Raw genomic sequence first — 22,750 nt, forward strand, 5'->3', positions numbered from 1 at the left:
GCCAGCGGGGTTGCTCGGAGCCGCCCTGAGGAGGGTGGTGGGTGGCGGGTGGGGGCCTAGCTCACGGCCGTGGGCTCTGTTATTAACAGAGGCGGCAGCGGTGTTCCCTCTTCCCCGAGTGTGTGCCCAGGCCCAGAGTGCTGAAGAGGCCCCCCAACCAACAGTCTTTGCCACTGGTAGGACTCAGCCATGCACACAGGGTGAGCTCGAGCCAACACGAGGGCCAGGTCGGCGGTGGGAAGAGGACAGACAGCCGGTCCTTTGCCCACTGGCCAGGCCCTGGGGGACCTGAGCCACGGGGCTTGGGTCTCCTGCTGTGTCCGGTTTTTAGAATTGCTCAGAGAACGCTTGCTTGCCTTGACTGATTTATAGAAAGGTTTTTCCAGAGGAGAAAGAGTGGTGTTCTTCCAAAATAAAAACAGACCTTCTTCACAAGCTAGCCATTGTCTCCAGACAGGCTGCATGTCAGTATCACCTCCGACTGGGGACCCGGCTGCGTCCTCCTCCCCCAGACACCCCCCCCCCCCCCCCCCCCCCGGGATGCGGCCCTGTTCTCCCGGCTGGGAGCGTCTCTACGGGATCCCCAGCAGCCTTGCTCCCGGTGCCCTGGTTTCGGTTTTCACTTGTCTATATTTAGATGGGGGAAAAAAAAGTCTGTCCATTTCCTAGGAAAAGGAGATTGTTTTTAAGTGAGTTAGTGAAATGCTGACAGGGGAATTCCAAATGTAGCTGATGACTTCTTGCTGTGAAGGAAAACGCTCTCAAGTTTACAAGGTGTGCAGGTTACTGAGGGTCAGCTCACAGGTGCACGGCCACTTACACACTCTCAGTGGGCACGACGCCCGGCGGGGGCGGGGCCCTCGCGAGGCCTTGACATGCTCGTGTGCTCTTGCAGAAGCTGCAAATGTTTCCTCCTTCTACTTTACCTGGCGGATACTGCTGGCTGTTTCCACTCTGCTGTCGCCTCCCTTGTAATTGTCCTCCTCAGGGGACGGAGGTGGGGCTGGGGAGGCAGAATTCTGGGTGAATCCTCACTTGTCCTTGAGTTCACACACATATTAGCATTTACTCTGGTACTTAACTATACAGTCGCAAGTTTACATTAGTTGTCTTATTCGGAAGCCCCAAAGCCTTTCAGCTCCATGAAACCTGAAGGCGGGTCTCCCGGATTCCGTGACTCTCAATCTCACTTCTTCTTTCCCTTCCCTCCTGATGTTCGAGCACCTCTGAGTCCCACCCTGTGCCCGGTGCTCGTGGCCCTATCACGGCCTGACACAGACCCCACACGGACAGGGACCGGGGACTAGGGAACAGGAGACCGTGGTGAGTTGGGTGAAGAGAAATGAGAACTGAAAAATAAAGAGATAAATTGCCAAGTGCCCCCTGCCCCCCAGCACTGGTCCTCCTTCCTGGGGGGTCAGGGCGCGCTTTGGAGGCTGGGTAACACACGCCCCGGCCGGGTGAGGAGCTCAGCGGCATTTCAGCTGAGATGACAGTGGGGGGTACTGGGGGGAGGTGACAGGATGGGAGTCGAGATGGACTGAGGAAAACACGTGGCCTTCCGAAGAGGAAACGGGGTTATGGAAAGAGATGGAAAACCCAGTTCTTCCAGGATGCGCCTCTTGTTGCCCAGCAGGAAGCCCGGCGGACAGGAGGGAGCTGGGAGGACGTGAGGGACCCCCAGCTCACCTGGCAAGAGGAAAGAGGGTTGGAGGGACAGGCCGGCGGGCAGGGAGGAGGACACGGGGTCACATTTTTCTTGGCGTTGAATTATTTTCAAATGAGTTATTTTTCAAAAGTTTCCAAGGAGGATCCTCCACCAGCTTCCAGCCTCCAGTTGGGATTTGAAACCCACAGGAAGTGAAGCCCCTTCCCATGACCTCTTGCTTCCTCTCCGAATCGCAGCTGGGCGCAGACCTCAGGCCCCGCAGGGGCGGGGGCCCCCTCGGGGCGGGGGTGCGTGGCCTGGCCTGGTGCAGTCTCAGGGGCTGGTTCTGCTCCCAATTAACTGCGGTTTTGGCAAGTTGGAGGAGGTTGTTTTGGTTTTGGGCAAGTTGTTTAAAGACTGGACTTTCGAGCCCTTCCATGCAAGACAAGGAGTGTGGACTGGGATCACGGGTCTGAGCTTTGGTGCCGGTGGCCGTGGGGCAGCTGCTGGTCAAAGGCCCTCTCCAGAACAGGCAGACAGCTGCAGACCTGCGCCCCACAAACCCCGCCCCCCCCCCCAACCTACGCCTGCTCACAGAGGATCCTGCAGACAGTGTCCGGGGGTCACGGATCCTGCAGCAAACAGGTCTCTGACACAGTTTTCCTTCACGGGAGGGTCGAGTTTCCTCGCCTGTGTGAGCAGGCGTTCTGGGCAACGCTCTGGGTCAGGGGTGTCCAACCCATGGCCCAGGGGCCGCATGCAGCCCGGGATGGCTATGAATGCGGCCCAACACAAAATCTTAAAGTTACTGAAAACCTTTTTTTTCCACTCATCAGTTTTCATGTTTGTGTATTTACTGTGTGGCCTGAGACAACGCTTCTCCCTCCAGGGTGGCCCAGAGACGCCACGAGGTCGGACACCCCTGCTGGGGGCCAAAGAGTGAAGAACAGCCCTCTTTTCCTTCTGCCCCGAGGCCAGCGGTGCTCCTGGTGGGGGCTTCTCCCCAGACCCAGGGTGAGGACCGTGAGGGTGCAGGAGGGAGCCCCAGCTGGCCTCGGAGCTCGGGTGGCACGAGGCAAGACGGGCCTCTGCCGCTTTCAGCTGCTGAGAGGCCTGGGGTTGCTCGTGACCGTGGCAGAGCAGAACTGGCCCTGTGCTGCCGGAACAGCCCCTGATTCTGGCCCTGGTCATCGATGGCTTCCGCGGGCTCCAGGTCCTCCACCCCAAAGGTGCTGACACCGAAATCTAGCTCCTTCTGAAAGTCTGTGAGTCTGTGAGACAAAGGGAAACGTGTGGTTTCAGACACTCGACTCACCCGAACCCCCACTCTGGTTCACGGGGAACCTCCATCCGGTCAGGTGGGAGTCAAGTTATCAAATCCACGACGTGGGTGCGCCGGGCCCCACTTCCAAGGCAGTGAGGGGCTGGCGACGGTCTCCCAGGGGACCTGCCTGCGACAGCGAGGTGAGCAAGCCCTGGGTGTGCTGGGGGTGCTCTCTGCCCACGGTCTCACGTGCAGAAGCAGCAAAGAGAAATCAAGAAAAGGAGTAAAAGCATGCTTCTGAGCCCTCAAGGGACTGAAGAAGTGAGTCGAGAGAAAGGCTGTCCCCACTGCGTTCCTAAGGTGACAAGGAGCTCCCCGCTCCAAATCCCTCTGCAGTGAAAATCGTCTTCCAAGTGACTGTCCTCAAGGAAGCGGACGGCCTTCAAGCCCTCCCCTGCAGCGGGTGGGTGGCATTTAGGGATGTTTCGGGTGTGTGTTTCACTCACTGAGCAATCTCACCTCGCCCCAGCAGGGCATGTCTGTCAAAAACAGGATGGAGCCCCTCCGCGAGATGCGGGAGACAGCACAATGGAGGGGAAATAAGCAGGCCATATCGGCACAGGGCACAAGGGGCCATTCAGGAAGCCGGGGGGTCAGCAGAAGATGATCCGGCAGTCACGGCCGACCAAGAGCCAGTGGAATAGCTGTGTGGCACCACCACTTGGTAAGTGACCCTGGAGAGAAAGAGGGGGTGTGGGTGGGGGTGGGGACAGTAGTTTGGGAGGTAAAGGTTTCTAGCCTGGAGAGGAGAGCAGGGATTCACAACACTCCATGTGTAAGAAACTCCTCAGTGTAGTCACGAGTGTGCTGGACAGAGCGGAGGTGGGAAGACCAGGGTTCACACCTGGGCCTACTCCGGCCTTCTGCTCGGAGCCCCCGTCTGCGTAAATGGAGTGGTGGGGGTTAGGGTCTTGATCTGGAAGGGAAGGTCTTAGAGAATCTAGACTGTTTTCGGGAGTTGTCAGCGCGTCAGCGGGTGTCTTCAGGATCCAGAGGCCTAGAACAGGGATAGCTTCTTGATGTCTATAAGAATGGATAATCGTGTGCTGGGTAAACTCCCAGAGGAACTCGGGAAGCTGCACCCTCGGAGGCCTTTCAAGTCAGATGGAGCCCATCTCTCTCTCTCTCTCTCTCCCCGAGGGTCCCGAGACCGCCAGGGACGTGGTGCAGGCCCCTCTCAGCCATAAGACGATGTAATCGCATCTCCCCGTTGTCTTTTCAAGGGCGCCTTCCCAACGACCGGCCGCCGACAGAGGGAGTCCGAACTCCCATCCAAAGCCGCGGAGCGCTCGTCCCTCGGACAGAGGGAGATGGCCCTGCCAGCCTAAGAGGAGCGGTAAGCCGAGCCGCGCTCGGATTGCCCTCCCTCGGCCGGGACCCGTGCTGGGAGAGGGTCGTTCCGCAGCTCCGGGGCCCCGCGGACCTCACAGACGCACGCACGCACGCACGCGGCCCCCGCTGCTCCAGCCCATGCGTGTCCCGGAGTTACCACCCCGAGCAGTGCAGCGGGGCAGAACCACCCGGGACTGAATCCTGCGCGGGAGAAAGCGATGAGGCGGGAGGGCGAGCAGGACGTGCCTGGGGCTGCTGGCGGGTCGGGAGCGGCGGTTTCACCGCGAGTGTGTTCCCACGGGCCGGACGTGTGCACTCAGGTGCTTTCCTGCGGGGCGGGAGGTCTGCGGACCCCGCGCGGCACGGACCCGGGCGCCATCAGGTCGCGGCCTCGTCACTGCGCGACTTCAGCCCCGCCACGTGCCCGGGAGACCGCCGCAGCCCGCGCTGGACGAAATGTCTCTCCGGGGTAGGTCTCCACCCGAAACCGAGTTTCCCGGGGACCGCGGGGGCCGCAGCTCCGGGACGGCAGAGCAAGCTCGGGGGGGGGGGGGGGGGCCGTGCCCAACGAGGGCGGGCATGCAGAGTCCGCTCGGGAAGGCCATTGGCTAGCGGGCGAGCAGGGCAGTCCTCGGCCGACGCTCATTGGTCGGGAGGCCCGCCTGTCCTCTGCACAGCGGAAAGTGGCGGGAAATCGGTCTCGGGCCTCGGGTGCAGTTCTCGCGAGGGTGCAGGTGTGAGCGCCCCCGGGTCGCGTCTGCCCGCGCCCTTCCACGCTGAGGTTCCACCTGAGCCGGCCGGGCCGCCGTGGGCGCAGCGCCGCGAGTGTCCTGCGCGCCCGAACCCCGCTGAGGGCCGCGCGGGGTCTGCGTCCGGGCCCCCTCTCCCGGGTACCCCCCGCCGAGCTGCACGCGGGGCAGCCAGGCCCGCAGCGGCCGCCCCAGGTAAGCGTCGTCGTTGTCGTGCGCGCCCCGACTCGCTGCCTGGAAAGCAGCCGCACGTCAGCCCGACCCCCCCCCCCCCGGGCAGCCACCCACGGGGGCAGACCCACGGCTGGCCGGGCTGCAGGAGGGGCGGGCGGGGCGGGGGGCTTGGAAACGCCGCGGGGGTGGCGGGGGCGGCGCTAAACGGGGGGGAAAGGAGCCGCCCGAAGCCCTCCGGCCCCGGAACGGCCCCCCAGCCCTGTTTCTCGGGGGGAGGGGGGGCTCACGCTGGCCGTGTGCCAGGCTGGACCGCGCGGCCACCCGCGGGGCCCTGCTGGTGGCCGCTGCCCCGGGGCTGCCGGCGCCCCGCGGTCATTACGCGTCCCTCCCGGCGGACCTCCCCGCCGGGCGCGCACGGGCCGCCCCGGGCATGTCCCGGTGGTTTCGAAGGCGGCGGCGCTTCTTCCGCATGGAGGAACCGTCAGCGGCCGCCGGCGGAGGGCGGTTCGCGGCCTGGGGGCCGACGGGCAGCGGGCGGCGCGCACGGGCCGGGCTGAGGCTCGCCCTCCCGGGGGTGCGCGGCTTTCCGGGGCGCACGTTTCCGGCGGCGGGTGTGTCTCGCGATACCCGGTGCGCGGGTGCGAGGGGCGGGGTTTCCCCTGGCCCCCGGGGAAGAGACCCCCTGGAGCCGGAGGGGGCGGGAGAGGGGGAGGGAGAGAGAGGAAGCGGAGGCTTGCGGGTTTAAGTGCCGTTTGCGTAGCCGTTGGTGCGTCCTGGATGGCACCTTCGTGCAGCTGAGAGTGCGCGGTCCAGAGGGGGCAACGCAGACCCTTCTCCTCGATGCCGTGCCGCGCTGCCCACCCGCCGTGCAGCCCTCCGGCTGCAGTTGGTGCGAGGACGTGCGCTCTGACCGCCCCTGATGTGCGGAGCGACAGAGTGCTGCGTGCGCCCCGCCTCCCCGGGGCCTGGTTTCCCTCCGCGCCCGCGATGCGCCAGGGGTCCTTCTGCGGCGGTGCGTCCTTCCCGCCCACCCTGTAGAGGGGGTCGTACTGCGTTGCTGCGCGGATGCCCGGTGGTTTATTCGGCCTGTTTCCTGAGTCGAACGGCCGGGTTGCTCCCAGCCTTTGCGGGTGCGAACGCGGCTGTGAAGAATGGCCTTGGGTCCACGCGGCCCCGTGCGGGTGTGGGTGGGCAGGGGGGCTTCGAAGCGGACATGCTCGCTGGTGGAGGCGCTGCACACCCGTCGGCCCTCCCCCAAAACCGCGCCGCTCTGCGTTGACGCTGGCAGTGCGCGAGCGTGGGTTTCTCACGGCCTGTGAGCATGGTTGTCTAGCAGTTTCCTCTTTGTCACTCTCTTTTGGATACAGTGGAACTTCCATGTAGTTTTTGAAAAAAAAATTTAAATTATTTTATTGTTGTTCAACTACAGCTGTCTGCCTTTACCCCCCACTCCCCCTACCGGAGCCAAACCCACCTCCCTCCCCTGCTTTCACCCCCCACCTTGGTTTTGTCCACGTGTCCTTTATAGTTCCTGAAAACCCTTCCCCCCATTATCCCCCCCCCCCGTTTACTAATTTTTGAAAATTTTAACTGAAATATTCATCAAAGATCACTTATCAGTAGATCGTCACAAATGAAGCTCACTGTGTAAGGAACACCCAGTTCAAGAAACAGCACAGCACCTGCATGCCAGGAACTTCTTTTTGTGAGTGAAAGCCATCTTTTTAAAAATTATCTTTTTATCTTGAAAGAGCTGTAAACTGGCTTCAACAGAAGTTAAGCACGGTTTTGTGTGTTTCAGAGCCATTTGCATTTTTTTCTTGGAACCGTACATTCCTGTCTTCTGCCCGTTTGTAGACGCGGTGGTTGGTTCTTTCTCTGTGATTTGGAGAGGAGTGAGGGTTCAGCCGACAGTGGGAAACCGTGAGGCTCTGGAGAAGGTGCCGGTTCAGCCCCCGCACGGTGTGGGGCAGCCGCAGGCCGTCTGCGCCCCAGAGTGACGCTGGGCCCCTTTCAGACCTGCCCTTCCTGTTTCAGACGCTGGGACCAGCAAGCCGCAGGTCCGGGCGTTTTTGCTGAGTGCTTTGGCAAAACCTCTGACTAAGCTATTTGAAGTCGGAGTTAAAAAAAAAAAAGAAGAAGAAAAGCCGGCTTACAAAAGGAAGGCGGAGGCCGTGTGTGACGAGTGTGTGTTCACAGCGGACCCGTGAACCCCCCTCGGCAGACCTCCTGAGCTTGGCCCAGGGGGGCTTTGCCCGCCCGACCCCAGGCCTGGTGACTGGGATTGAGGGCGGTTGGGGTCAAAAACTCAGAGATGCGCTGAAAACAAACACAGAACAAAATACGGCGGCAAAAACCCTCTTCAGGCTCGCGGCGCCCTTGCCGACCCGCGCTGGTGCAGAAGAACTGGAAGTGGCTCGTTTTGCTGAGGACCCCCGAGCTGTGGCAAAGACCTCTGGAGGGGATAGACTGTTCACCCTGTGGGCCATGTTTCCGGGCCTTTCTAAGCTTCCATTTACGCCCCAGCTAGCTCTGCAAGGTAAATAGGTCTCTAGTCCAATGCAAGGGAAGCCCTTGGCTCCTGGGCGAGCTGCTGGAGGGAGCTGGCCCGTGCTGGAGGGAGGAACGGCGGGATGAGTGGGGACAGTGCGGGCACAGCCGGGGCTGCCTGGTACCTCAGCCCTCGCACCTCTGGGGAGTGTGGTCAGCACGGCCCACGAGCTCCTTGGGAGGCCCCTCGGGCTCTGGGGGCAGCCCCCGACTGGGCCGGGCTGCGGCCGGGCAGTGCCCCAGGGTCGTGGAACGCTAGCTCTGGGAGGCAGTTTCCTCGCACCCCAACTGGCGTTTTATATGTTTGGCAATGAAACAGGAAAGCTCTCTCGGTTCGAGGAACCACGGAGGCTCAGGGTGACCGGTGTGGAGGGAAGACCAGAGGGTCCTCCCCAGTGTTCTGGACTCCAGGGACCGGCTCACGTAGGGTGCTCTCAACTGGCGCGTGACGGCGAGCGCACATGGACGGGTGCTGACGAGCACACCCCGGGTCCAGGGCAGGCACCCCAGCACGGTGATCGGGGCCCCGGGGAGCAGGGCGGCAGCTGCAGATCTAGCCGCGTGCCCCACGGGGGGCTTGTTGGAGGCGGGGAGGGGTGGGGCTTCGCGCCACATGCCTTCGTTTTGGTTAAGGCGGAGCCTCTTCGCCCAAACTCTCTGGAACCCACTGTCACCGGCCCACCCACTCCGGGTGGGAGGGAAGGGAGCGTGCTGGAACAGGCCCAGAGGGATCGTGTCCCTTTGCCTGCTGTCGGGAAGGGCCCACCTTCCCCATGCAAAGTGCTGCCTCGCACCTGAACAAAATTAGGGTTTTATCGGAGAAAAGAGCGCAAAAGTGGCTGAACAGGCCACTGCTAGGGGACCCCCGCCAGGGGGAAGGGCAGGAGTTTTGCTAAGGGGTGCCTTCCCAGGGGGCAGGAATAAGTGTCTTGCCCTGGAGAAAAGGAGTTCATCGGGTTTTAGAGAATAAAAGAGGAACCTTCCTCACCCGAGCGGTTTGTTTCGTTTTCTAGGGGTAAAATGCTTGCCCTCCGCCCTGAAGGTGGACGTTTGGTCTGCTTCCTAGAGCCTGGGGTTCGAGCAAACCCCAGGCCTGCCGGGAGGCCCCTCCTGGAAGCCTCCGGCCGGCCCCTGGCCACCCTCCCACCACCCCTCCGCTCCAGGGGGCGCGTGTGGCTCAGGCCCAGCACACGCGTGGGTGTTTCTCACCAGGGGGTTTCTAGAACCTTCTGAGTGAGTTTCTGAAACCCAGACAGGCTTCTTTCCTCCCCCCGCCCACGCTAATAAAGCCTGAGTGGTGCGCGTCTTCCAAGCTGTGTGCTCAGCAGCTTGGGGGTGTGTGTGTCTTCAAACGCGGGTGCTTGTCTCGTGGAAAGGGAGGCCATTACCACGTGCACTGGGCTCGAGGCTGACAGGCGTGACAGGCGGGGCAGCAGCTGCGAGGGACAGGCCCCGCGGCCTCAGGGATGGACTCAGATGCCACCTGGTCACTTCCTGGCAGCGTGGCCTGGGCAGTTCACTGTCCTCGCAGGAGCCCCTTCCTGCCTTGTGTGATGATCATAATAAAGCTTCCCAGTGGGGTGTCTGTACGGGCCGGGGGCTCGAGGACTGGGGTGGCTGGTCTCAGGGTTCCGGGTGCCACCGGTTCTGCCTGGGACGGGGACCGGCACCCGGAGCGCACCCAGGGCTGACAGCTGCATGTGCCTGTGGTCCCGCCCGCCCGTGGTGCCTGTCACGTGCCCTGACTGGTTGACTCCCCTTGCAGTCCTGGGAGGCCGGCGATGGCCTTCCGCCACCGTACAGGTGAGGCCCCGTGCGACCTGGAAAGGTTCAGTGTCTTGTCCAGGACCCCACGGCTGGCGAGGGACACCATGCTCATCTCAGGACGCGTGACCTGCTGGTGGCCTGGGGACACAGACACGGTCTCAGACGTCCTCGGTGAGCTGGCAGGAGGCCCACGCCCTCCCCCAGGGACTCCCCACCGGTCCTGTGGGGAGCGGCCCCCTCCAGCGGCGATGGGGGCCCTTGTGGAAGGAGGGCCCCGGCTCACGGTGGGGGCTGCGGGGCCTAGCGGGGGCCTCCTGCCCGTGGAGCCGAGCAGACTCTCTGGACCTCAGTGTGCTCGCCTGTCGGAGGAGGTTCGTGGGGCTCACACGTGAGCCCGCTCTGGGGGTGAATGGGATGTCGCACAGGCGGTCCTACACGGCCCGCACTAGCGTGGTTCTCCTGAGGAGCGCCAGACTCGGGACCTCCGGCCCGCTTGCACGACGTCCAGGGCACAAGAACATCTTAAGACGCCACCAAGAACTTTGGACCTCCCGACCCCGAAGTCGGTGACCCACCGGACCGAAGACCAGGCACTTGGCTCTGCACTCACCTCAGGCCTCGCTCCTGCCCTTCCGCCTCCTGCCACCTGCAATACCTGTGTCGCTGGGCTGCTGCCAGGCAGGCCCCGCCTCCGCAGGCTCGCTAGCCCCGCTCTCCTGTCCTCGGGCAGCTCCGGGACGAAGGCGACACAGCGGTGAAGAGCTCTGGCCACGGAGCGAGAAGGCTGGGCTGGCCTTCAGTCTGCACCCGCCGTGGGGGCGTGGGCCAGGGGTGTGGCCGCCTTCTGCACCTGGGGCTCGAGGCCCGCCCTGTGGAATGGGAAGGAGAAGTGCTGGAGCAGATCCCGGGGACTCACCCCGGGCCCCACCTCCGACGGGCACCTCTCTCCCAGGCGGGTCCCCAGCCCGGAATTCCCCGGAGCTTCGTGGCGCGGCATCGCCGGGGTTCTGGGAAGGGCGGGGGGGAGAGAGGCGGAGCAGCACTCCGGGGTGTCCCTCCCAGGCCTCTGTGGACCCACCCGTGAGACAGGGCTGGGGCTCCTGCATCCTCCCCCGCCCACTCCCCGAGAAGGAGGAGTCGTTTCGTTCGGACTTTGTGCAGCAGGAGGGCCTCCCGCCTCTGAGGCAGAGCTGATTGCGCACCGTCGCCCTGCCCCCAGCCCCGGGAGCTCGCCGCACCGACAGACGACACGCTGCTGCCGGGTGGCGCCTGCCTCTGCAGAGCAGGAGAGGGCGTGGAGGCACCGTGTGTGCGGGGAGCTCGCAAGCCGCCGCTCCAGGGCATGCGTGTGACCCCGGTGCCACACCCGGCGGGGCCGGAGGTCTGCAGGCACGGTCCCTGTGCAAGGACAGAGCTCCGGCCCAGGGAGGGACAGAGCCTGGAGTCCCCACTTGGGCGCCCACACGGCACACCGTCCCAGAGACCGCGGCGCAGGCAGCTGCCTCTCAGGGCCCACCCCGACAGCCGCGGGGCCTCCAGTGTGGCTGGGGTCTCTCTGCTCCCCACCCCTCCATCTGCGGAGTGGGGGCGACAGCAGTGTGCAGCCCACAGCGCTGTGGTGGCCACGGGGACCGGACGTGTGCGCGTCACACACAGGGGTGGCCGGTGCGCCAGCCGCCCACCGCTGTCCAGTGTTTTGCCCGGCACAGGTCTGGGGGACGTCTTCTCGTGGTCCCCGAGCTGTGATCATGACTGTGGCTGACACTCGGGGACAAGCATGGACACAGAGCCTGGTTCCTTTACGATGTGGACGCAGCCGGAGAAACAGCGGGTCCCGGGTCCAGCACTGGCCGAGGACCCGGGCCCTGTCCCAGGTGACCTGTGCATACTGTGCTGCCCTGACCCGGGGGACCCCTTTTAAGCCTCCTCTTCATCATCACCGTCATCATCATCCTGACCAAGCAGTCAGAAGTGAAGTAGACGTTTGCCACTTCCATCCCCCTAACTCCTCACACAATTCAGTCTTCCCTCCCCACAGGGTGAGCACCGGGGTTGGAAGGGCCCGGATACGCCCACACTTCACAGGCGCTGGAGATGTTGCAGGCTGAGGTGGAATGCCGGGAGCTGAGGACTGACCACGTGAGAGGGGTCCAGGCGCCGACCTTCCCCACGCTCACACGCCGTGCAGTCTCGTCCCAAACCCTTTTCTCGCCCCCGGGGGAGGCCAGGGTCCGTCCCTGCCTCCTCCTCGGCCCCCGGCGGCCACGCGCCTGCCTCTGCCTGCGCGCTCACCCGCTCTGGGCGTTTCACGTAAAAGGGACCACACGACACCACGCGGCGTGTGCGCCTGTCTTCTGTCGCCGCGCGTAGCGTTTTGGAGGTCGTCCGTGTTGCAGCACCTCTGCCCTTTCCGCCGTGGCTGCGTGCCGGTCCGGCGTGTGCTCGCCCCACGTTCTGTGTGCTTCAGCCTGGGCCACGGGTGGACGACGGGACCGGAGGTGGTGCTGCTCACGAGCGCCGGGGCACGAGGGCTGGTTCGGACCCCGTCTTTAACTCTTCGGGCGCCGCAGCACTAGGAGGGAGAGGGCTGCGGGGTCACGTGGGAATTCGGCGTCCGCCCGTGGGAGGAGCCGCCCTGCTGGTTTCCGTGAGCGCCGCGCTGCTCTGTGGAGCTGGCGGGCTTGGGTGTCTGTGGAGCGCCCTGGCGGTCAGAGCCCTCCCCTCCAGTTCACGCTGTCTGGTGGGACGGAGGGTCTGCCCGGTGGGTGGCAGACAGGGGGCTGGGGACTGTTCTCTCTGCTGCCTCTGTGACCCTCGGTTGTCGGAAGTCACCCCCATCTGCAGAGCTTGTGCTGCCGACCGCGGGGTGGTGGGGGGGAGTGGGGGAGGGAGCGGAGCCTGAGCAGGACTGGGTCTGGGCGAGCGGCGTCCCGCGTGGACGGCCTGGGGTCCTGCTCGCTCTCCTGGCGGAGCTGTGGAGCCCGAGTGCCCTGGTTCAGGCGGTGACTGGCCGCGACACTGGGGTCTCTTAGGTGTTCGCCGTCTGACGTGTTGGGGCATCGGCAACTTGAGAGGCAGGGTGTCAGAGCCCCTCCCAGGGCACAGGGGTGCATCGGGCCTTCCGGGGGCACCTGGCACAGAGGGCGGGTGGGGGACAGGGTGGCTCCCGGCGCAGCTGGAGGCGCAGGTGTGGATGGGTGCGTGCGCGGTCAGGGCCAGGGTAGCCGCACGCTGGCCCCTGGGTCCGAGGGGCTGTGGAGCAGCAGGGGCAGCAGGGGACACAGTGGGCCACCAGGGCCGGGGCCAGGTTGCAGCCCCGTCGGCAGAGACGGGGTTCTGGGCGCGTGAGGCCTGGGCTGTAGAGGGCGTTGGGTGACCGGAGCTCACTCTCCTCGGGGACCGTGCCCCTGGGCGTGGGGGCAGCCAGAGTCACAGGTAGAGTCTGGGCGGGCACACGCAGCTGCTCTCAGCGGCAGAGAGCTTTTTAAATGAGCGTTCAGGGATCGATTGAACTTCACCTGCGTGTCTCGCAAGACTGTGGATGTCACGAAGAGTTTGTAAAGCCTGTGCCTGGCCGTGCAGCGCCTTCCTCTGGAGACTGCGACCCCGTCCACGTGCTCTCCTGCGGGGCCCCACGCCGTTGTCGTGAGAACAGCGGCTGGACCTCCAGCATGGTCCTCAGCTTGTTCCTGGGGAGCAGTTGCTTCTCCGTTTGCTGGAGCGGTGCAGCCGCCGCTGCCCCACGTGGGTGGGTGGGTCCGAACCCCCAGATGGTCTTGCACCTTCGCTGCTGGGAAGCCCCCGGTGTGAGAGACCTTGTGGGGTCTGGGGGTCCCGGGACCGGGCCGGAGAGCAGTTCCCGGTAGGTCGTGAGAGCCTGCCTCAGTGGGACTGATGAACCGAGGTCTCCGGACCGCCGCACAGCACTGGGGTCCTTCCAGCCAGTCCTTTGTCCCTCCAGGTCAGGGGGCCAGCCCGCCCCCTGGAGCGGAGACCTGTGTCTGACAGAGCCCGCTCAGAGCCCGGCTCTCCCGCGGCCCTCCTCTGCGGGTGTGGGCTTGGGGGCGCTCCCCCCGGGCTCACGCTCCCAGGGCTGGCCGGCTGCTCGGGGCAGTGGGTGGGGCAAGAGAAGGGAGGCGGCAGGGGTGTGGGGGCCAGGGTGCTGCAGCAGGGGAGAGATGCAGGCTCCTCAGAGCCACCCGGCAGTGCCTCCTGCCTCGGGGCACACAGACGCTGACAGTTTGGCCCCTGCACCCTGTTTCCCACCCTTGCGGGGATCGTGTACGGCTTGGAAGGGGACCGGGGCCTCCAGGCTCCCGGGCGTCCCGCACACTGTGGCCTGCAGAGCACCCCGGGCCGCAGGCAGAGGTCCCGGCTCCAGAGCCTGGCTCCCTCCCCTCTGGGTTCCGCTCTGCTCCTTGGGCAGCTCTGTCCCAGGCTGTCTGCAGACTCCGGCCCCCGCCACTTGGGCCGTGAACGGTGACAGCTCACGTCTCACAGCGGCGGGGACCGGCTGCTGAGCCACCGCCCCCACACGGCGCTCCTGGGGGGCCCAGGGCAGCTCGGAGTCCGGGAACCACTTCCTGCCGGCTCTTCTCAGTCTAAACACGGTAACAGGACACGAGATGCCCCGTTCACGAGAAAAGGGGAGACAGGGGAGGAGACGGACGCTTACGGTTGCACACAGCCAGGGCAGTGAGGGGACTTCTGGGGACTGCCGCCCAGGGGAGGGCCCCCAGCTCTGTGTGCTTACTAGGGGGGACAGGCATCCGTGTTTCTTTTCTCTTTGATCATAAACCATAAGGGGGGTCACCTCAGGGGACATTCGGGTGGGGGTCTGTGCCAGCGGGTTCAGTTCTCCACCCCACATGCCTCCCCAGCAGGGCGAGCCCACCGTGGACCGTGGGGCCGAAGGGCCACAGCCCGCAGCAGCTGAGCGGTGGAGGGTCGGGGTGGGGTAGGGGTGGCAGGGCGCGAGAGGAAGCTCCCGCTCTGCCAGCTGGCCCTGAGCCCTGAGCCTGCCATGGGATGCCTTTGCCAAAGGAAATGTGGCAGGGGGAGGGGCGGGTGGGTCACAGTTAGGGACAGAGCCCCCCCCCCCCGCCCCCGGTTCTGGCCTTCTCTTAGGGACGGGAACAGGGATGCCACCGAGGTCAGCCAGGGACAGGGATGCCACCGAGGTCAGGCAGCTGCTTCCCAGGAAGGAGGAAGCGGTGTGCAGGTCAGCTGTGCCCTGCTTTCCCGGTGGCCGCCACCCCTGTGTTCCCAGCCAGGGCTGGTGTGCGTGGCAGCGAACAGACGGGCCGTTGTGAGGCCCTCGGGGTCCAGGTCCACATCACAGCGTGCCCCAGCCACCAGGAACTCCACCCCGCCGCTGCTCCGCTTCCCCTTGCTCTCTGCGGCTGCAGCCAGCTGAGCGGCGGTCCCCCCGGTTTGGAAGGGAGCATTCGGGGAGCAGTGTGCCAGTGCCCTTGCCGCATGACAGGGGCTGGGGGCATCCCCGTTGTCACTGGGGTTGTGCGGGCCGGGCTCCATGAGGTCCCCCCACCCCGCGCAGCGCACCACTCAGCACCTCCGCAGGCACTCAGGAGGCGGCTCCACGGGGCTCCCCGGCCACAGTGGGGGGGGCTGTTCGATTTGGTCATTGCACATCGCCTTAGCCCGTGCTGTGGACACCACAGAGTCCAGGCGGGGACACTGGTGGACGCTGCTGGCCATCTGACGGGGCTGTGGGAGGAGCGGATGCTGAGGCGCTCATGGTCCGTCTTCCATTTTCTGCCGCCGGGGCTGGCCCAGCTCGGGAGGGGCTGGGGGTGCCCGGTGCTCGTCTCGTCCGAGTCCCCAGCGGGTCCTGCTGGTGCAGGGTCTGTCCCCATGCAGTCACACAGGGTCCCTTGGCCACAGGGGCTCACGCTCGGCTTGGTGTTATGTGGTCACCGTCTTGAAACTCTTAACAATTTTGGGGCAAAGCTGTGCTTTCCTTTTCGCACTAGCACTTGCAGATTACGGAGCTGGCCCTGTCAGTGGGAGCTCAGGTTCGGCTGAGTAAGCTTGAGTAACGATTTGAGTGAGTCCCCATTTGACATAAACTGCTGAAGGGGATTCTCTTAGTTTTCAAAATATGACTGCAAAATGTTCTGGTGAGTTAGAGGCGGCTCCACGAACTGCACGGGGCGCCCAGCACTGTGGTGCCTGCTGCTGGAGGCAGCCGTCCATGGCGGCTGGAGGAGAAAGCGCACCTGGGGCAGGCCGGCTTCGTCCCCCCGCTCACGGCCTCGCTTTGGAGAGCTGGAGGGGGCTCAGCGCGGAGACCCCGGCCATCCCCAGTCCCGGGCTCCTTGGCGTGGGCATCACTGCTCTCTCTCCACCTGGGGCACGGGCGAGGCGCAAACGGGCTGGTGCTGTGCAGAACCTCCCCGGGTTCTGGAGGCCGTGTTCAGCCGTGCAGGCAGCACCCGATCAGCCCTCGGGGGGTTGCTCTGGGTCCTGAGAGTCAGGGGCGGGAGGGGGCAGTTCGTGGTAAATCAGAAAGAGCTGGTCTTCTGGAAACAGGGAGGGGAGGCAGGTACTCCCTTCAGGAGAGCGCGTGCTCATTTGCTTACTACGCCTTTGTGCATTAGTTCTACTTAGTTAGTTTCCCGTCCCATTCACTGGACACAGATCCTCTGGGACACGGGCCGTGTCCGACAGTGAAGAGAGCTGTCCAGAGTGCGGGGCACAGGGAGGCGCACGGGGGCGCGGCCGACACTGGGACCACGTGCGTGCGGTGGCTGCTCGGACGCGGTCGCTTCTGATGTGGATTGAGCTGGCCCCCGTGTCTCCAGCTTTGCACCCATGGGTTCAGCCAGCCCAGCCGGAGAGTGCAAACGGTTCTGCAGCCGCAGCCGCGAGTCTGGGGGTGCAGGGGGCCGACTGTGTGCACCCTTCTGCCCCGTGTCACCCGAGGGACTTGAGGTTTGGCCAGTCCTGGTGGTCTCAGGGCCCTGGCTCTGGCGCCCCATGGATCACGAAGGACGAGTGCAGTTGGGTTTGGGGGAGTCAGCAGTTACACTGGGATTTTCATCCGCATGGGATGGGGGGGGGGTTGGCCCCTGACCCCTGCAGTGTTCCAGGGTCGTTTCTCACAGTTACGTCAGGGCTGGGGGGGCCTTCGTGGACCCAGTCCCATTTGCTCATCGCTCATGAGCCCCCGGGGTGTCCTGTTTTCTCCCAAGCCTTAGCGGTGCTGCTGGTGGTGATGGAGAACAGTCGGGAAGTAATCGACGTATTCTGTCTTCGTTGTCCCTGGACGCGATGAGTCAGGTCCATTCAGGACCCCACCGTGTGGGGGAACTGAGGCTGGGGTGTGGTGTGATTGCTCAGGATCACAGAGCTCCTGGAGGTCGAGCCAGGGTGCGCCCCGGCTGCTCTCCAGCGCGCTCCTTCTCGAGGGAGGTCACGCTGCCTCCTGGCCCGAGCGGAGCGTCAGAGGGGAGCCGTCCCCCGTCTCCCGTGGGCGCCCCCTTCCCAGACGCGCTGGGGCGGGCCCCTCGAGGGCTGTGGCCTGTCCTCTCCTTACCAGTGGGCCGCGGCTCCCACGGCACGGGGTGAATCCCTCACCACAGGGGGCGGTGCAGAGGGTCTGCCCTGGCCTCCTGGGCGGGGGTGTGGGCGTTCGAGCGCCTTGTGCGGCCCGTGCGGTCTTCTGCCCCTTGGAAGGTCGTGGGCCTCGCGTCTGCCCCTTAGGGGTCGGGTTCAGGCTCCCGTGGCCGAAGCGCAGGAGGCGGGTCCGCCCTGTGGGCTGGTCAGCAGCAGCTGCCCCGGTCACCAAGAAGGCCTCCTGAGTTTGCAGGTCTGGAGACTCTTCGGGGGTCTTCCACACCGCGCTGCCGTGGGGAGCAGACGGCGGGGAGGGCAGGTTAGACCCGGCATGGGAAGGGGGCGGAGCTGGTCGAGCGGCCAGGAAAGGGTCCTGGGGGTCCCAGCGACCTCCGTGCTGGAGACGGACTTCGGTCCTCACCTCCCCTCGCGGGGAGCTGCCTCCTCGCGACCTGAGACCGGCGAGCTTGGAGCGGAGAGAAGGAAATCTGGCGTTTTCTTGAGGGAGATTCTTCCTTTTTCCTTTTTTCCTGCCCAGATCTGGACTCTCTGGCTGGGTGTGCAGTGTTTTCACTGGCGAGAGGCCCTGTGTGGCTGAATCCAGCCCCCCCGCCCCGAGACAGCCCTGCACTCCGACCGTGAACCGGGTGTTAACGAAGCTGTGAAACGCCAGGCACGTCCAGGAAGGACCCGTGAGGAGAGGAGAGAGAGGGCCCACCCATCGCTGCGCTGCGCACGGCCCGGGTGTCGGGGCGCTGGGTGCCCACCGCCGCCCGGGAGGGAGCTGGTGGAGGGTGCTGGCTGCTGTGAGGGTGGGCGGCCGTCATTTCGGTGGGCTCCGGTAACGCTTCATGCTGTAGGCGTGCGGGTGTCCTCCAGTCGTTGGGGGGAAAGGTCAGGTGTCCGGAGACCAGAAACAAGGGAAGCTGTACAGGGAAGGCCCCTGAGTGCAGAGCCGTTTTGGAACAAAGCGGCCGCTCCTCTCTGCCTGTCTGGGAACGGCCGGTGCCCGAGGGAACTGTGGGTGGGCGTCTCTGTCCCTGTATTCGTTCCCTCTCGGCGGTGACGCGCTGTGGTTCTCGGGGCCGAGGACAAGGCCTGGGCTTGGCTGTCTTCAGAGAGCGCGTGATGTCCAGGGAGGACCACAGAGGGTGTGCACATGACCTTGGGACGCAGACACGAGGGGCCGTGGGGCCGGGCGCACAGGCGGCTCTCCCCCCGGGCTGCTTTGCTTGGAGGGAAGAGCGGCCGGTGAGGTCTGGGCTCAGCACTGGGCGGGGCGGGGGTGTGTGTAGGAGGGATACAGGGCTCAGGCGGGTCACTGCTCTCTGGGCTGCCCACGCCCCCATGGGCAGGGCCCGGCTACTCCCGCACCACCAGGGGTCACCGCCTGCGGGGCACTTCCCGAATGACGGCCCCGGGGTGCTGTGCCCAGCCTTGCCCCGGGGGTGGGTGCCGGCGGTGGTGGTGAGTGGCTCTGGAGGAGCGGCCTGCAGGCCCAGAGGTGGGGGACAACGGGCCGTGTGACACCCTGTTTGCGGGCTCGCCTCTGGGTGACACTTGGAGGTGGCCCGGGGCAGTGGGGCAAGAGCTGCTGAGTTCTGGTTACTCTGCTGCGGACACTTCACCACAGTTGAAAGGGGAGGCGGAGGAGCCGTGGTGGGCCCTGAACTGCAGACCTGCAGACCTGCAGGGCAGAGCGAGGGAGACACCGAGTGTGCCCGAGGACCCCGTGTTGTCCCTGCGTGGGCGTCGGGGCCTGTGCGTCCTCCTGCGCCTGGAGCGTGGTTGCAGGCCCGTGCTCCCACGGGAGGTGGGAAGGGTGCGCCGTTACCCCCTGCAGCACTGCTGACGAGCCAGCGCCCTGACCTCCAGGTCCCCCTCCTCTCCCCCCTCTCCCACGCCCGTACCGCTGGGTCCCCGTGCACCACGGCGGACGGGCCTCGCTGAGAGTGGCAGCTTTTCCGGTGTGTTCTGTGAGCACCCCTGATGGCCGAAGGGAGAGTTTTCGGAAGCCCCGGGAGGAGCTGGAGCTGTAAGTGGGTCCGAGCCCAGGTCCCGGGTGGTGGCGTGGAACAGCCCCGTGGGGCCTGTGTGGACGGGACGGGGGTGGGGAGCACCCTGCACAGCGCCAAGCCAGTGGGGCTCTGTCCTGTTCGGCAGTGAGCCGGCCCTGACTGACACGGTGACGAAGGGTGTGACAGACGCGGGAGGGGCACCGAGGGCCCCGCGAGCCGCGGACGGGCAGGTGGGCGAGGGGGATGGGAGTCCCCCGTTTGGTGGTTCCCAGGTGGAAGGAAGCCTTTCACGTCACTCACGAATCACGCGGCAGGTGTGTCAGGTAGACACAGACGGGCAACTCCCGCTCAACAGCTGTCTCGAGGGAGAGGGTCTTGTCGCGGCCTGGACCGGAATGTTCCCAGCGCAGCACTTAAGGCCGGAGTCAGGCCGCAAGGCCTCCGGTGGGGGAAGACGCACCTCCAAGGCAGAGAATGCCCCTCAGAGTTCTTGTGCTCTCACGCCGCAGAGATTTGAGACGTTTTTCCAAAACGATGACCAGTTCTGTCCCCAGACAAGGAAATTCAGGCACCCTGACCCTTAGGGTTCCCCAGGCGGCAGCCGCCCTGTCCTGCTCTTGGTCCCGCCCCAGCTTGGGCCCTAAGCTGCTCTCATGACAGTGTGTCGGGGCCCAGCGACCTGCCTGCTGACCCCGGCAACCCGGCTCTGCAGCCCAGGACACACCGCCTGCGCCCCCGACGGGGAGGGGAGCCCCCTCCCGACACCCAGGTGGACCTCTGGTCACCGGCGCCGTCGGCAGCTTGTGTGTCCGCTGGAGGAGGGCCTCTGGCCTCACACCGGTGGTTCTCGGAGATGGGGAGGACCCGTCATCACGGCCCTGTGATGAGCTGGCACCCACTCACGGTCCCTGTCACACCGCCCACGGCCCTGCAGGGGCTGGCCTCCCCCCTGTTCCCCCGACGCCGCGCCCAGCACTCAGCACGGTGGCCCCGATTTTCCGGCTCCTGAGAGCAGCGAGCCCTTCCCGGGCCATTTCCTGGAAATGCTCTCCTCCCGGCTCTCTCGGCCCCTTCTCTTCCTGGAAGGCGCCTCTCAGAGAAGCAAGCCTTCCTCCCTGACCCCCACCCACACAGGCCCTCGCTCGGTCCCGCCTCAGACCCTCTGAGCCCCTCGGGGCTCCAGCCCTCAGGACCGCTGCAGCCTTGTCGGGTGTCCCCTGACCACCCCTGGCTGCACCTGCTCCTGGCTGCTCCCCTCCAGGGTTGCTCCTGGGCCGCTAGGAGCTCCGTGCCCAGCCTGGGGATGGGCGGGAACAGACTGCCCGGCCCGGGGAGCTGGCCGGCCCAGGTGCCTGGCCCCTGTCCCCGGAGGGCACGGTTGTGAAGTGCGATCCGTGCAGTGGCTTCGTGCAGCGGCAGGGCCTTCCCCGGGGACCTCAGCGGCGACTGCCTGGGACCGGACCCGGCGCCAGCTCCTGCTGCTCCCCTTCCGCAGCTCCTGCTCCTCCTCCCGGCTGGCAGGCCCCAGCCCCCTGCCCGCCCACCCGCAGCCCCCGGTCTGGCGTTCCAGCGGGCACTGGGGGAAGAGCCCCGCCCCTCCATGTTCGCTCTCCCGGGAGCGTCCCTGTGCCTGTCACTGCACGCAGCGCAGCTCGCACGGACTTCCTCCTCCTCCGCGGCGGCGGTCTCCGTCCCCCGCGGTCCTGCTCTGCACGGTCAGGGTGCAGGCCCCCGGAGGCCGCCGGTCCGTGACCAGGGTCTGCGTGCTCCGCCACGTCTGAGCGCGAGTGAAATCGGCGAGCGCCCCTCAGAAAGGCTGCACTGTGTTTGAAGAACGACGCTCGCACGCTGGACACTGGGAGGCCACCGGGTGCGCTGGTCAGGGCCGTGTGGTCTGTGTCGGACTTGCTCCCGTCAGGTCCTGACGGCCACGCGAGGAGCTCCGCGGCCTGGCGCCGGGCGCCGCGCTGTGCCGGACGCCGGTTTCCCGTGGGTGATGAGGGTGCGACGGCAGTGCGCGGCGAGGGGGCTGTGGTGGTGCTGACGCGCGTCAGACGGGGGGCGCTCGGCCAGTGCCTGTGTGTGGGCCCCCCCCCCCGGCCCTTGACCTCTCACCTCCCCTGCTCCCCTGTCAGGTCCCGTCCTGAGGGCCAGGCTCCCACAGACGCGAAGCCCACACTGGAGCCCCCGCACAGGTCGGTCCTCAGCTGCGTTCCCCTCGGGGGCTGGGCTGCACGGGGGCCCGAGGGCCCCGGGCCGAGCACAGGAGGAGCCGGGCTGTGGTGCTCGAGACACCTCACGTCTCTGTGCCCCCCCCCCAACAGGCGCTGAGAACACGTCGGGGTCGGTCAGAGTCAGACGGAGACGGTGCTGGTGCGCGGCCACTGACCCCCTCCGCGTCCTGTCCTTTGCGGGGTCTGCCTCCGCGGGGCCGTGCCCTGGAGCTGTGCGCTAACCCGCCACCCAGCGGTCGCCGTGACCACCGCCAGCTCCGACGTGGCGCTGACGATGGTGGCAACTGTCCGGGCGGTGACAGCAGCACTGGCAAGGCTGCTGAGGCGCGGGGTGGGGCAGACGCCGGCACGGCCTGGAAGCCCACCACGGCCTGTGCGCTCCCGCCCTTCGCCCCACAACCCCCTGGGGGGGGTGGTCAGGGCCACCCTCCCTCCCAGGTCGAAGGAGCTGGCGCCCACCACCGTTGGCTCGCTGTGGGTCCCTCTGCCGGACAGCTGTGCGTCACGGGGGCTGCAGAGTGTCGGGGCCTTGGGGCCCGTGGGCCCTCTGCCCCAGAGTAACCCAGAGGGGGAACCCCTCTTCTGCGGGTTGGGGGGGGGGCCGTCACAGGCTTCCCTTCTGCGGCTTTAGAAACACTTCTTGTTCCTTTAGCTCGTGGGACGAAGAAACCTGGTGGGGTTCGTGCTCGGAACCCGAGCCAAGACAAAGAGGCTGAGCGTCCGCGTGTGGGGGGCGGGCGGCGGGGATGGGGCGCCCGGATGTTGTTCTTGGGCTGCGGCAGGGAGGCGGTGCAGGGGTTCTCCGGCTTTGTTGCTTCAGCCGCCTCCCCACTTCCCTCTCGACTCTCCCTTCTGACTCACCCCACCGGCAGCGAGGGCCAAGGCAGGTGGCAGGGCCCCGTGGGCGAGGGCTGGGTCAGCCAGGGGCCACGGTGCAGCCCTGGGAAGCACGAGGGCGGTGCACAGGGAGGCTCCGAGCCTGGGAGTCCCCGGTGGCTCCGTGACCTTCTCTCCGGGCCCCTGCTTCCTGGAGGCGAGACAAGGGGCGGGGGGCGGTGTCAGGGCTCCCCCGGCTTGGGCAGGGCCTGTTCCCTGTGCCCCGACTTCCCGCCCTCCACTCTGTGTGGTCTGGTGCCGCCCCAGCTTGCTGCCCCAGCAGATGTCGGCAGGAGAGTGGGGGGGGGGTGGGGGGGGCACTTTCGCAATAGGAGTCCGTCTGGAGACGCGACTGCTGGTCGTGCACGTTGGACTCGTACGCCTGCTGCTGTTCAGTTGTCGTCCCAGCCCGGACGAGTGTGCCGCCGAGTCAGGCTTGGCCTGGCCCAGGGCCGGCCCGTGGCTGAGCTCCAGAGAGAGAAGGGCGCCTGAAATTATAC

The sequence above is a fragment of the Phyllostomus discolor genome, chromosome 3 (assembly GCF_004126475.2).
Source record: "Phyllostomus discolor isolate MPI-MPIP mPhyDis1 chromosome 3, mPhyDis1.pri.v3, whole genome shotgun sequence".
In the NCBI taxonomy this organism is placed as follows: Eukaryota; Metazoa; Chordata; class Mammalia; order Chiroptera; family Phyllostomidae; genus Phyllostomus; species Phyllostomus discolor.